This window comes from Macrotis lagotis, chromosome 1 (genome assembly GCF_037893015.1).
Source record: "Macrotis lagotis isolate mMagLag1 chromosome 1, bilby.v1.9.chrom.fasta, whole genome shotgun sequence".
NCBI lineage: Eukaryota > Metazoa > Chordata > Mammalia > Peramelemorphia > Peramelidae > Macrotis > Macrotis lagotis.
In genome coordinates this window covers 129,388,335-129,397,863 of record NC_133658.1, presented here as the reverse complement: position 1 = coordinate 129,397,863, position 9,529 = coordinate 129,388,335, and the positions used below count along the sequence as shown (strand labels likewise).

The 9,529-nt window shown below is 41.1% G+C and overlaps 1 pseudogene; it reads left to right on the top strand.

Moving 5' to 3' along the window:
• The first annotated feature begins 7,374 nt into the window (after positions 1-7,374).
• LOC141514200 (PRELI domain-containing protein 1, mitochondrial pseudogene) lies at positions 7,375-8,036 on the top strand (annotated as a pseudogene).
• Positions 8,037-9,529: the final 1,493 nt, after the last annotated feature.

The following is a 9,529-nucleotide window of genomic DNA, read 5'->3' as shown; positions in this document are numbered from 1 at the left end:
TCCCCTTCTCCTCCACTCTCTATGCTTCACCTGAGTCCTGTATCTGAAGATCAAACCTTCTGTTCAGCTCTGGCCATTCCAACAGGAACATTTGAAATTCTCCTGGTTCATTGAAAGTCCATCTTTTTCCCTGGAAGAGGACATTCAGCCTTGCTGGGTAGTTGATTCTTGGCTGCATTCTAAGCTCTTTTGCCTTCAGGCATATTGTATTCCAAGCCCTACAAGCTTTCAATGTAGCTGCTGCTAAGTCCTGTGTGATCCTGACTGCAGCTCCATGATATTTGAACTGTGTCCTTCTGGCTGCTTGTAATATTTTCTTTTTGACTTGGGAGTTCTGGAACTTGGCTATAATATTCCTAGGGGTTGGTTTTTTGGGATCTCTTTCTCTGGGGGATCGGTGGATTCTCTCCATTTCTATTTTGCCCTCTGCTTCTAGAGTATCAGGGCAATTTTCCTGTATTAATTCTTGGAAAATGATGTCAAGGCTCTTTTCCTGATCATGACTTTCAAGTATTCCAATAATTTTTAAATTATCTTTCCTAAGTCTGTTTTCCGTATCAGTTGTTTTTTCAATGAGATGTTTCACATTTTCTTCTAATTTTTCATTTTTTTTGGTTTTGAAGTATTGATTCCTGATTTCTGGTAAATTCATCAATTTCCCTGAGTTCTATTCTTTGTCTGAAGGATTTGTTTTCCTCAGAGAGTTTTCTTATCTCTTTTTCCATCTGGCCAATTTTGCTTTTTAAAGCATTCTTCTCCTCAATAACTTTTTGAACTGTTTTATCCATTTGACCTAAGCTGGTTTTTAGCATGCTATTTTCTTCAGCATTTTTTTAGATTTCCTTGAGTAGGCTGCTGACTTCATTTTCATGTTCTTCCTGCATCTCTCTCATTTCTTTTCCCAGTTTTTCTTCTATCTCCCTCATTTGATTTTCAAAGTCTTTTTTGAGCTCTATCATAGCCTGAGCCCCATTTCTGTTTTTGTTGGAGTCTTTAGATGCAGGAGCTTGTGCTTCCTCATCTTCAGACTGAGTATTTTGATCCTTCTTGGGCTCATATGCAAAATATTTCTCAATGGTGTTCCTCTTTTTTCTCTGCTTGCTCATTTTCCCAGCCTAAGCCTGTTTTGGGGGTGCTTCCTGAGCTTTTGGGACACTCCCACAAGGATCTCAGTGTGTGAGGCTCTGTCCTCCCTCCTGGTCTGTGAATGACCATAAGCACCCCCCTCTGCCATGGGGCTGAGGTGGGGGGGGGCCTGCTGTTCTATGGGGGGGGGGCCTAGACTGCGATCAGGATCTGAATGTGGTCAGAACCCCAGAGTCCTGTTCCAGGGGCAGAGGACAGAGCTGGGCAGTCTCTCTCTCTCTTCACTCCCCTCCCTAGGTTCAGTGGGCTCATGCCCTGGGGGCTCCTGCTTACAGGCTCTGCCTGCTTCTGTTCCTGGAACTCTGCTGTGCTGGCCATGCTGCTCTCTGTGTGCCCTGAGGGCTGGGCTTCACTGCTGACTCTGGCAGAGGTCTCCCCACTGATTCCCCAAGTTGTGCCCGGTGCTCCCCAGGGTGTAACTCAGGAAACTCCCCCCGCTGCTGTGAGCTGTGGCTCCCAGAGCCCCTGGGGCTGCCTTTGGGAGGCTGAAGTTCTTTTACTCTGGCGGGCCACCCCTCCAACCCTGGGGAGCAGAGCCTTTCTGCTCTTTTCTAGGTTATGTTGAGTAGCAGAACTGTCTCACTGGGTCCCTCTGTGGGTTCTGTCTCTAGAAAATTTAGTCAGAGTCCTTAGCTTATGAGTTTTATGAGAAAGCACCTGAGAAATGATCTGTTCTTGTCGCCATCTTGGCTCTGCCAATCTGATAATCTTTACATTGTTTCCAAGTTATGCATTGATCAAAATTGAATGTGTTGAGAGAAAAAACATATCATTGAGGAAAAAATAAAATATTAGAGATAACAAAATTATGTAGTACACAAGACAACTTCTTTTTTTTTATATTGAAGGGAATAGTCTTTGGTCTTTGTTTCAACTCCACAATTCTTTCTCTGGATACAGATGGTATTCTACATCATAGATACCCTAAAATTATCCCTGATTGTTGCACTGATGAAATGAGCAAGTCCATTAAGGTTGATCATCAACCCCATCTTGCTGTTATCGTGTACAATGTTCTGCTCATCTCCCTCAGCATCAGTTCATGAAAATCCTTCCAGGCTTCTCTGAATTCCCATCCCTCTTGGTTTTTAATAGAACAATAGTGTTCCATATGTACACATACCACAGTTTGCTAAGCCATTCCCCAATTGATGGACATTCACTCAATTTCCAATTCTTTGTCACCACAAACAGGGCTGGTAGGAATATTTTTGTACAAGTGATGTTTTTACCCTTTCTCATGATTTCTTCAGGGTATAGACCCAGACTCTCATTTAATTATTTTTTTGGCAAGGAAATGTGATTAAGTGGCTTGCCCAAGGCCACACAGCTAGGTAATTAATTATTAAGTGTCTGAGGTAGTATTTATCCACTGCTCCACCTATGCTCCACCTAGCCTCCCCCATCTCATTTAATCTTTTTTTTTAGGTTTTTTTTTGCAAGGCAAATGGGGTTAAGTGACTTGCCCAAGGCCACACAGCTAGGTAATTATCAAGTGTCTGAGACAGGATTTGAACCCAGGTACTCCTGACTCCAGGGCCAGCATCCATTCTGCCACCTAGCCACCCCCATCTTATTTAATCTTAATGAATGCATGTGCATTGCTTCAGTCAAATTGAGATATGAAAGACCTAGCCTTTGAAAGGCCATGGTCTCTCACTACATCCAGGGCCATTTCCAGTCATCTTGATCCATGTCTGGCCACTGATCCCAGATGGCTCTAGAGGAGAAAGTGAAGCTGGTGACCTAGCATAGCCCCACCTCTCTCATATCTAATTTACTTCCTATGGGATTACCTCCACCTGATGTCATGGTCTTATTCAAGAATGAAGGACAAGGGGCAGCTAAGGGGCACAAGTGGATAGAGTACCCACCGTGGAGTCAGGAGCACCTGCGTTCAAATCCTGCCTCAGACACTTAATAATTACCTAGCTGTGTGGCCTTGGGCAAGCCACTTAACGCCATTTGCCTTGCAAATAATAAAAAAATAAAAAAAGAATGAAGGACAAAAAATCAATCACCATATCTGGGTATTTTTTTTTCCCCAACCCTGGCTTTTCAGTTTCATTTTTGAGTTGTTTTCCCCCATTAGAGAATTAGTTTCTTGAAAGCAGGGACTATTTTTGTAGTCCCTGCATTTACCATGGCACCTGGAACATAGCAACCATTTAAAAAATGCTTCAAAGGGGCAGTTAGGTGGCACAATGCATAGAATACCAAACCTGGAGTCAGGAGGACCTGAATTCAAATGAGACCTCAGATGCTTAGTAATTGCCTAGCTGTGTGAGCTTGGGGAAGTCACTTAACTCCATTGCCATAAATAAATAAAGATTTTAAAAAAATGAAAAATGCTTCAAGAGAAGTCACATGGTTCCAGATTCTTTTGAGGGAAAGACATGAAGGAGAGAGAGAAAAGACTTTGGAGGGCAGAAATGTAGGGGGAAGGGTGGCTCCTTAATTTTCAGAATTCACTCTTAGAGATCTAGGAGAATTTCCCCTTGGGTGAGATCAAAGATTTAGTTTGAGTGAAATATTTTGCTCCCAGAGGGAAAGCCTATTTGCTCTGTATTACCTGAAGAGTTTTAATTCCTATTTCTTCTTTTCTTTCTATTTGTTTTATAAATTGGTTTATTTTCTATTCTGTATGTGTGAAGGTCTTTTGTGTAACTAGAATTAGGGGTCAATGCTTCAGATATAAGTTTGGAGTATTTATTCCTCCTTATGGGATAGTGACTAAGAAAATTGAATGAATCTAAGGGGGGAAAAAAGCCAATTCCCCTAGAATATTAATATTGGAAGGAGGAGGGGGAGATAGATATAATGCTAGTCTAATATCCTACCTCTGAGTAGAGCATAGTGATTAGCCTTGTGACCCTTTTCCCCCCAGCACCAGGAGGGAATCAAAATCTCCCTTCAAGAGGGTTGTGTAGATTCCTGAAATAGCTTTCAAAGTTTCCTTGTAAGCCCTGTTTAGACTATTAGGTGCTAGGCACTGTCCTAAACTCTAGGGATACAAAAAGAGGAAACAGACAGTCCCTACCCTTAAAGAGCTAATGATCTCACAGGGGAGGCAACATATAAAGAAAATACACTACATACAAGTTAAATAGGAAATAATTAAAAGAGGAAAAACAGTGGAATTAAGAGGGGTTAGGGAAGACTTCCCTATAAAAGATAGGATGCTTATTGAACTTAAAGGAAGTCAGGGAAGTCTGTAAGCAGAGAAAAGAGAATTCCTAGAATAGGGGACTACTAGAGAAAATGTTTATGGTCAAGTGATGGAGCATGTTGTTCATGGAACAGAGAGGAGTCCAATGTCACTGGATTGAAGAGAACATGACTAGAAGTTGTAAGAAGACTGGAAAGGTAGGAGGGGTCAAGGTTATCAAGGCCTTTGAACACCAAATAGAGCATTTTGTATTTGTTTCTAGAGGCAACAGAGGGAGTCAGAAGAGTTTTTTAGAGTAGAGGACTGACAGTCAGATGTGGCTTTAGGAAAATCACTTTATGACTAAGACTTGAGGCAGACAGATCCACCATGAGGCTATTGCAATAATCCAGGCACAAGATGATGAAAGCCTGCATTAGAGTGTCAGAGGAAAGAAGGGGGGTGTATTTGAGAAATATTACAAAGGTGACTTCCAGGTTGTGAGACTGGTTGGTTAGTGTCCTTCATTTTCAAATGGGACCAAAATAACATCATGATGTTAGAGACAAGGTTCAGCCTGTCTGACTGTGGCTAATCAGATCAATATACCTTGGAAGGTTCTACCACAGGTCAGGCAAAAATAGTCCATGTGAACACCTGCAGTCGACTTTCTAAATCTGATCATCTTGCTTTTTTGTGAACTACTTTGATTCTGCTTTACTTATAGAACACAGCATCTTCTTTGTTGAAGGTATGCCATGGGCAGCTAGGCAGCAAATAATGGCCTTGGAGTATGGAAGATGGGAGTTTTAATTCAACCTCAGACATTTGGCATTTGCTAGCTGTGTGATCTTGGGCAAAGTCACTTCACCCTGGTTGTCCAGAGCCATCTCCAATTATCCTGATGACTCCAAAGGACAAAATGAGGTTGGTGACATTCCCTTTTGAAGGGAGATTTTGGAGCAGAAAAAGGTCCACAAAACTAGTCACTATGCTCTAATCAGAGGTAGGCTACCAGACTAGAATTATATCTATCTCTTCCTCCTCATCCTAATATTAATATTCTCGGGGAATTTTTTTTTCTGCTTAGATTCAAGCACCTCTCCTCACTCAAATACAATTCATGTGCTTGTCATGGTTTTTTTACTTCCCTGATGTCTTGGTCTTCTTTAACAAGGAAGGACAAAACATCACATCACATCACACTGGCTGGTCCTGGTCCAGTGTCTCCCAGGTCATCTAAATATGGACTAGGAGGATGATTGTGTTCTTCTAATGATCTATTAATCAAACTGGGGACAACTAATGTCACACCTAATCAGCTTCATGATCTAGTCAATCAGAAAAGCAAATGGACTCATTGCAAAGTATAAGAAATAACTTCAGCGTTGGAATCAGAGAAAATGAGTTGCAATATAGTAGAACCTTTTTTGTTTGTTCATTGTACAGGAATTTTCAGGCATGTCTAACTCTTGATGATCCTATATTGGAGTTTTCTTGGCAAAGATACTGGGTGGTTTGCCATTTCTTTTTCCAAAAGAACCTCAGGCAAAACAATTTACTATTTACTATTCACAGTGTAGGGTTCAGGTTTCAGTTTCTTCATAGTACAATATACTAGATGGTCCTTTTCACTTCTAAAGCCCTATGATCCTATATAATCTGAAAGGATCCTCTGGCTCCAAATCTTTTGGTTAACAGAGAGAAATACCTATTTCCAGGAGGAAGACCTTTGAGGCTATTTTTTGAGTATATAAAATCAGTTAGAAAAATATCTGTATATAAGGAACATCGAGTAAGGATGGCAACAACTGAACCCTAGGTTAACTTAAGAAGCTCCCCAGCAGAGTGCTGGACTGAACACAGCCTCATCCTCTCTAATCTAAATATTCACATTCAACCAAAGCAGCAGCCCCAAGGCAAAATTACTACAAGAAGAATTAATGACAAGTGATTAGAGTGCTTCTCTGAGTGGGAAAAGTTTGTTGCTAACTTGGAGGGAAAGTTGAGCCAACACACAATTGACAATAGTGAAGCAGAAAAGGAGTAGATAGAGTTCAGAGATCTGGTGTACAGCACTGCATTTGCTCATCTGGGTCAGAACACTCACAAACATGAAGATTAGTTTGATGAAAATGATTGGGAAATACAGAAGCTGCTAAATGAAAAACAAGAACTCCACATTCATCCATTTCCAAGAAGGCATCATTTAATTCCATCAAAAATAAAGTACAGGACTGTTGGCTCAGTTAGAAGGTAAATGAAATTCAGTTTTACGCAGAATATTAATTCAAAATGCTTTCATGATGCTCTGAAGGCTATTTATGGACCAAAGATATATGGTGCATCTCAACTACTCAATGCTAATGGAGTCACATTGATTAATGATATAGATATGATCCTAGAGAAATGGGCTGAACACTTACATAATGTTCTTAACAGATCATCATCAATCAATGTAGAAGCCAGTGATCCTTTACCTCAAATTAAAGTCAATTAGATCCTAGCTGAAGTTCCAAATGAGATTTTGAAAACCATTAGACTCTTTTCATGAGGCAAAGCACCTGGTGCTGATTCTATTCCAGTTGAGATCTACAAGGTGGGGGATCCATTGTTCATCCAAAAACTGACTGAAATTTTCCAGGTTATATGGCATAAATAGTTTATCCCCCAAGAATTCAAGGATGCCTCTATTGTCTGTCTTATAAAGATAAAGGGAATAGATTGTCCTGTGACAATCACAGGGGTGTTTCTCTTTTAGATTTTGTTGGTAAGATTCTTGCCAGGGTCCTTGTCAATAGACAGATCCTTCACCTGGAAGATGGTCACCTCCCTGAGAGCCAATGTGGCTTTAGAAAGGGTCAAGGAATAGTTGATATGGTGTTTACTGCTCGACAATTCTGCCATCCTTAAAAAGATGGAAATTTTATGTCCCTTTAAAGACTTGGGACACCCCCTCATGGTGGCGGTGCCGGTGGCGGCTCCGGGATGGTGACAGAGAGCTCGACCCAGGTGACCCTTCTGTCCCCCCCATTCCTCCATGCTGCATGCCCCCTGATGCAGCCCTGACCCCCACCAGGATGATGGTGAAGTACTTCTCGGGGCAGAGCATGCTCTGGAGCTCCTGGGACCTCGTGTTTGCTGCCTTCTGGCAGCGCTACCCCAACCCCTACAGCAAACATGTGCTGATGGAGGATACTGTGCACCAGAAGGTGACTCCTGACCAGAAGCTGCTGTCCAGGCTACTTCTGACAAAGACCAACAGAATGCCCTGCTGGGCAGAGTGCTTCTTTCCTGCTAATGTAGTCCACTAAGTGTACATACTCGAGGACTCTATTGTGGACCCACAGAACCAGACCATGACCACTTTCACCTGGAACATCAACCATGCCCCGCTGATGGTGGTGGAGGAAAGATGTGTTTACTGTGTGAACCCTGAAAACAGTGGCTGGACTGAAATCCAAAGAGAAGCTTGGGTCTCCTCTAGTTTGTTTGGGGTTTCCAGAGCTGTACAGGAGTTTGGCCTAGCTAGATTCAAAAGTAATGTGACCAAGACCATCAAAGGCTTTGAACACATCTTGGCCAAACTGCAAGATGAAGCTCCAAGACACTTGTTGAAACAGCTAAGGAAGTGACTGAAAAGGCGAAGGAAACTGCTCTGGCAGCTACCAAGAAGGATAAGGACCTGGCCAGCAAGGCGGCCACCAAGAAGCAGCAACAACAGCAGCAACATTATGTTTAAAGGAGTCACCATACTGCTTTCCCTGCAACAAAAAAAGGCCCTGCTGCCCTCCCAGATGGCCAGTTCCCAAGGCTGTGAGCCTTTTAGCAAGATCTGGCATTGGTCCCAGAGCCCCAGTCCCTGAGCAGACACAAGCCCATAGACAATCCAGCTCTTGTCCTGTTACCCACCCAGTGTCCAAGTTGTAATTTATCATTAAAAATCAATTTTCAGTCCTAAAAAAAAAACTTGCCCTTAGCTCTTTAGCTCTTAGTTGAAATCATAAAAATCCACCTTGAGGTTCCAGTCATCAACCTGTTCCTAGATCTTAACTATATTTTCTCCATATTTGGAAATTAGAACATCCTGTATTTACTTATAAGCAAATCATTTAGTCCTTCTGGGTCTTAGTTCCTTCTTAAGCTTTCTTGAACTCTAGAGCAAAAAGATGTCTGGATCTGAAACTTGAAAATTGTTTTCAGTATTTCCTTGTCATTTACTCCAAACAAGCTACCTCTTCTGAGGGCTTTGACTAACTTTTTTGTCTCCATAATAGCAAAGTGTCCCAGATTTGGAATCAGGAAACTAGTATTTGAGGTCCAGCTGTTACCTCTTAATTAATATACTTGTGACCTTGGGCAAGTCAGTTCCCAGCTATGAGTTTCAATTTCCCCATCTGTCAAATAGGAATAATGACACCCGCTCTGTCTACCTTACAGAGCTGTCAAAAGAATCAAATTAAATAATGTACATGCAATCACTTTGGAAAGAGTGAAAGATTTTATAAATATTATGATTTATTCTTTATTCCTTATGCATGTCACAATAGCATTACCATTTTTGACTGCCTCATCACCCTGGTGATAAATCTCTTAGTCTACAATCCACCAAATCTCCAAATTTTTAAATGTAACAATGTTTCCTCTTATGAAATTTTTTTGAATCAAGTATTAAGATTTTATATGTATCTCTCTTGAATTTCATCTTATATTGGATTCAGTGCTCTAGTTTGTCTAGACCTTGGTGGCTTCTGATGTGGTCATCTAGCTTGTGACCTATCTGTCCCATATTTAAGTCAGTTACAAACTTGAAAATCATAATATCTATGCCTTTATCCAAAGCTATTTTTGATGAAAAAAAATGTTAACATGGAAATAATGTAAAGACTGGCAATTTGCCTTCTGTGGGGGAAGGGAAGTAAGATTAGGAGAAAAATTGTAAAACTCAAAATAAATAAAATCTTTTTTAAAAAAATGTTAAACAGTATAAGGCCAAGAACAGATTCCTGGGATATTCCACCTTCTTGTCAAATTGACATTGAACAATTAATGATAACTCTTTGACCTCAGTCATACAAACAGTTCCAAATCCATGTAACAGTGTTGTTATCTAATGTTGTTATCTAATTCATATCTCTCCAACTCTTCCAAAAAGTAGAATTTTTTTTCTGTTCTATATATTTAAATTCTAAGGAGGGGAGGCTAGGTGGCGCAGTGGATAGAGCACCGGCCCTG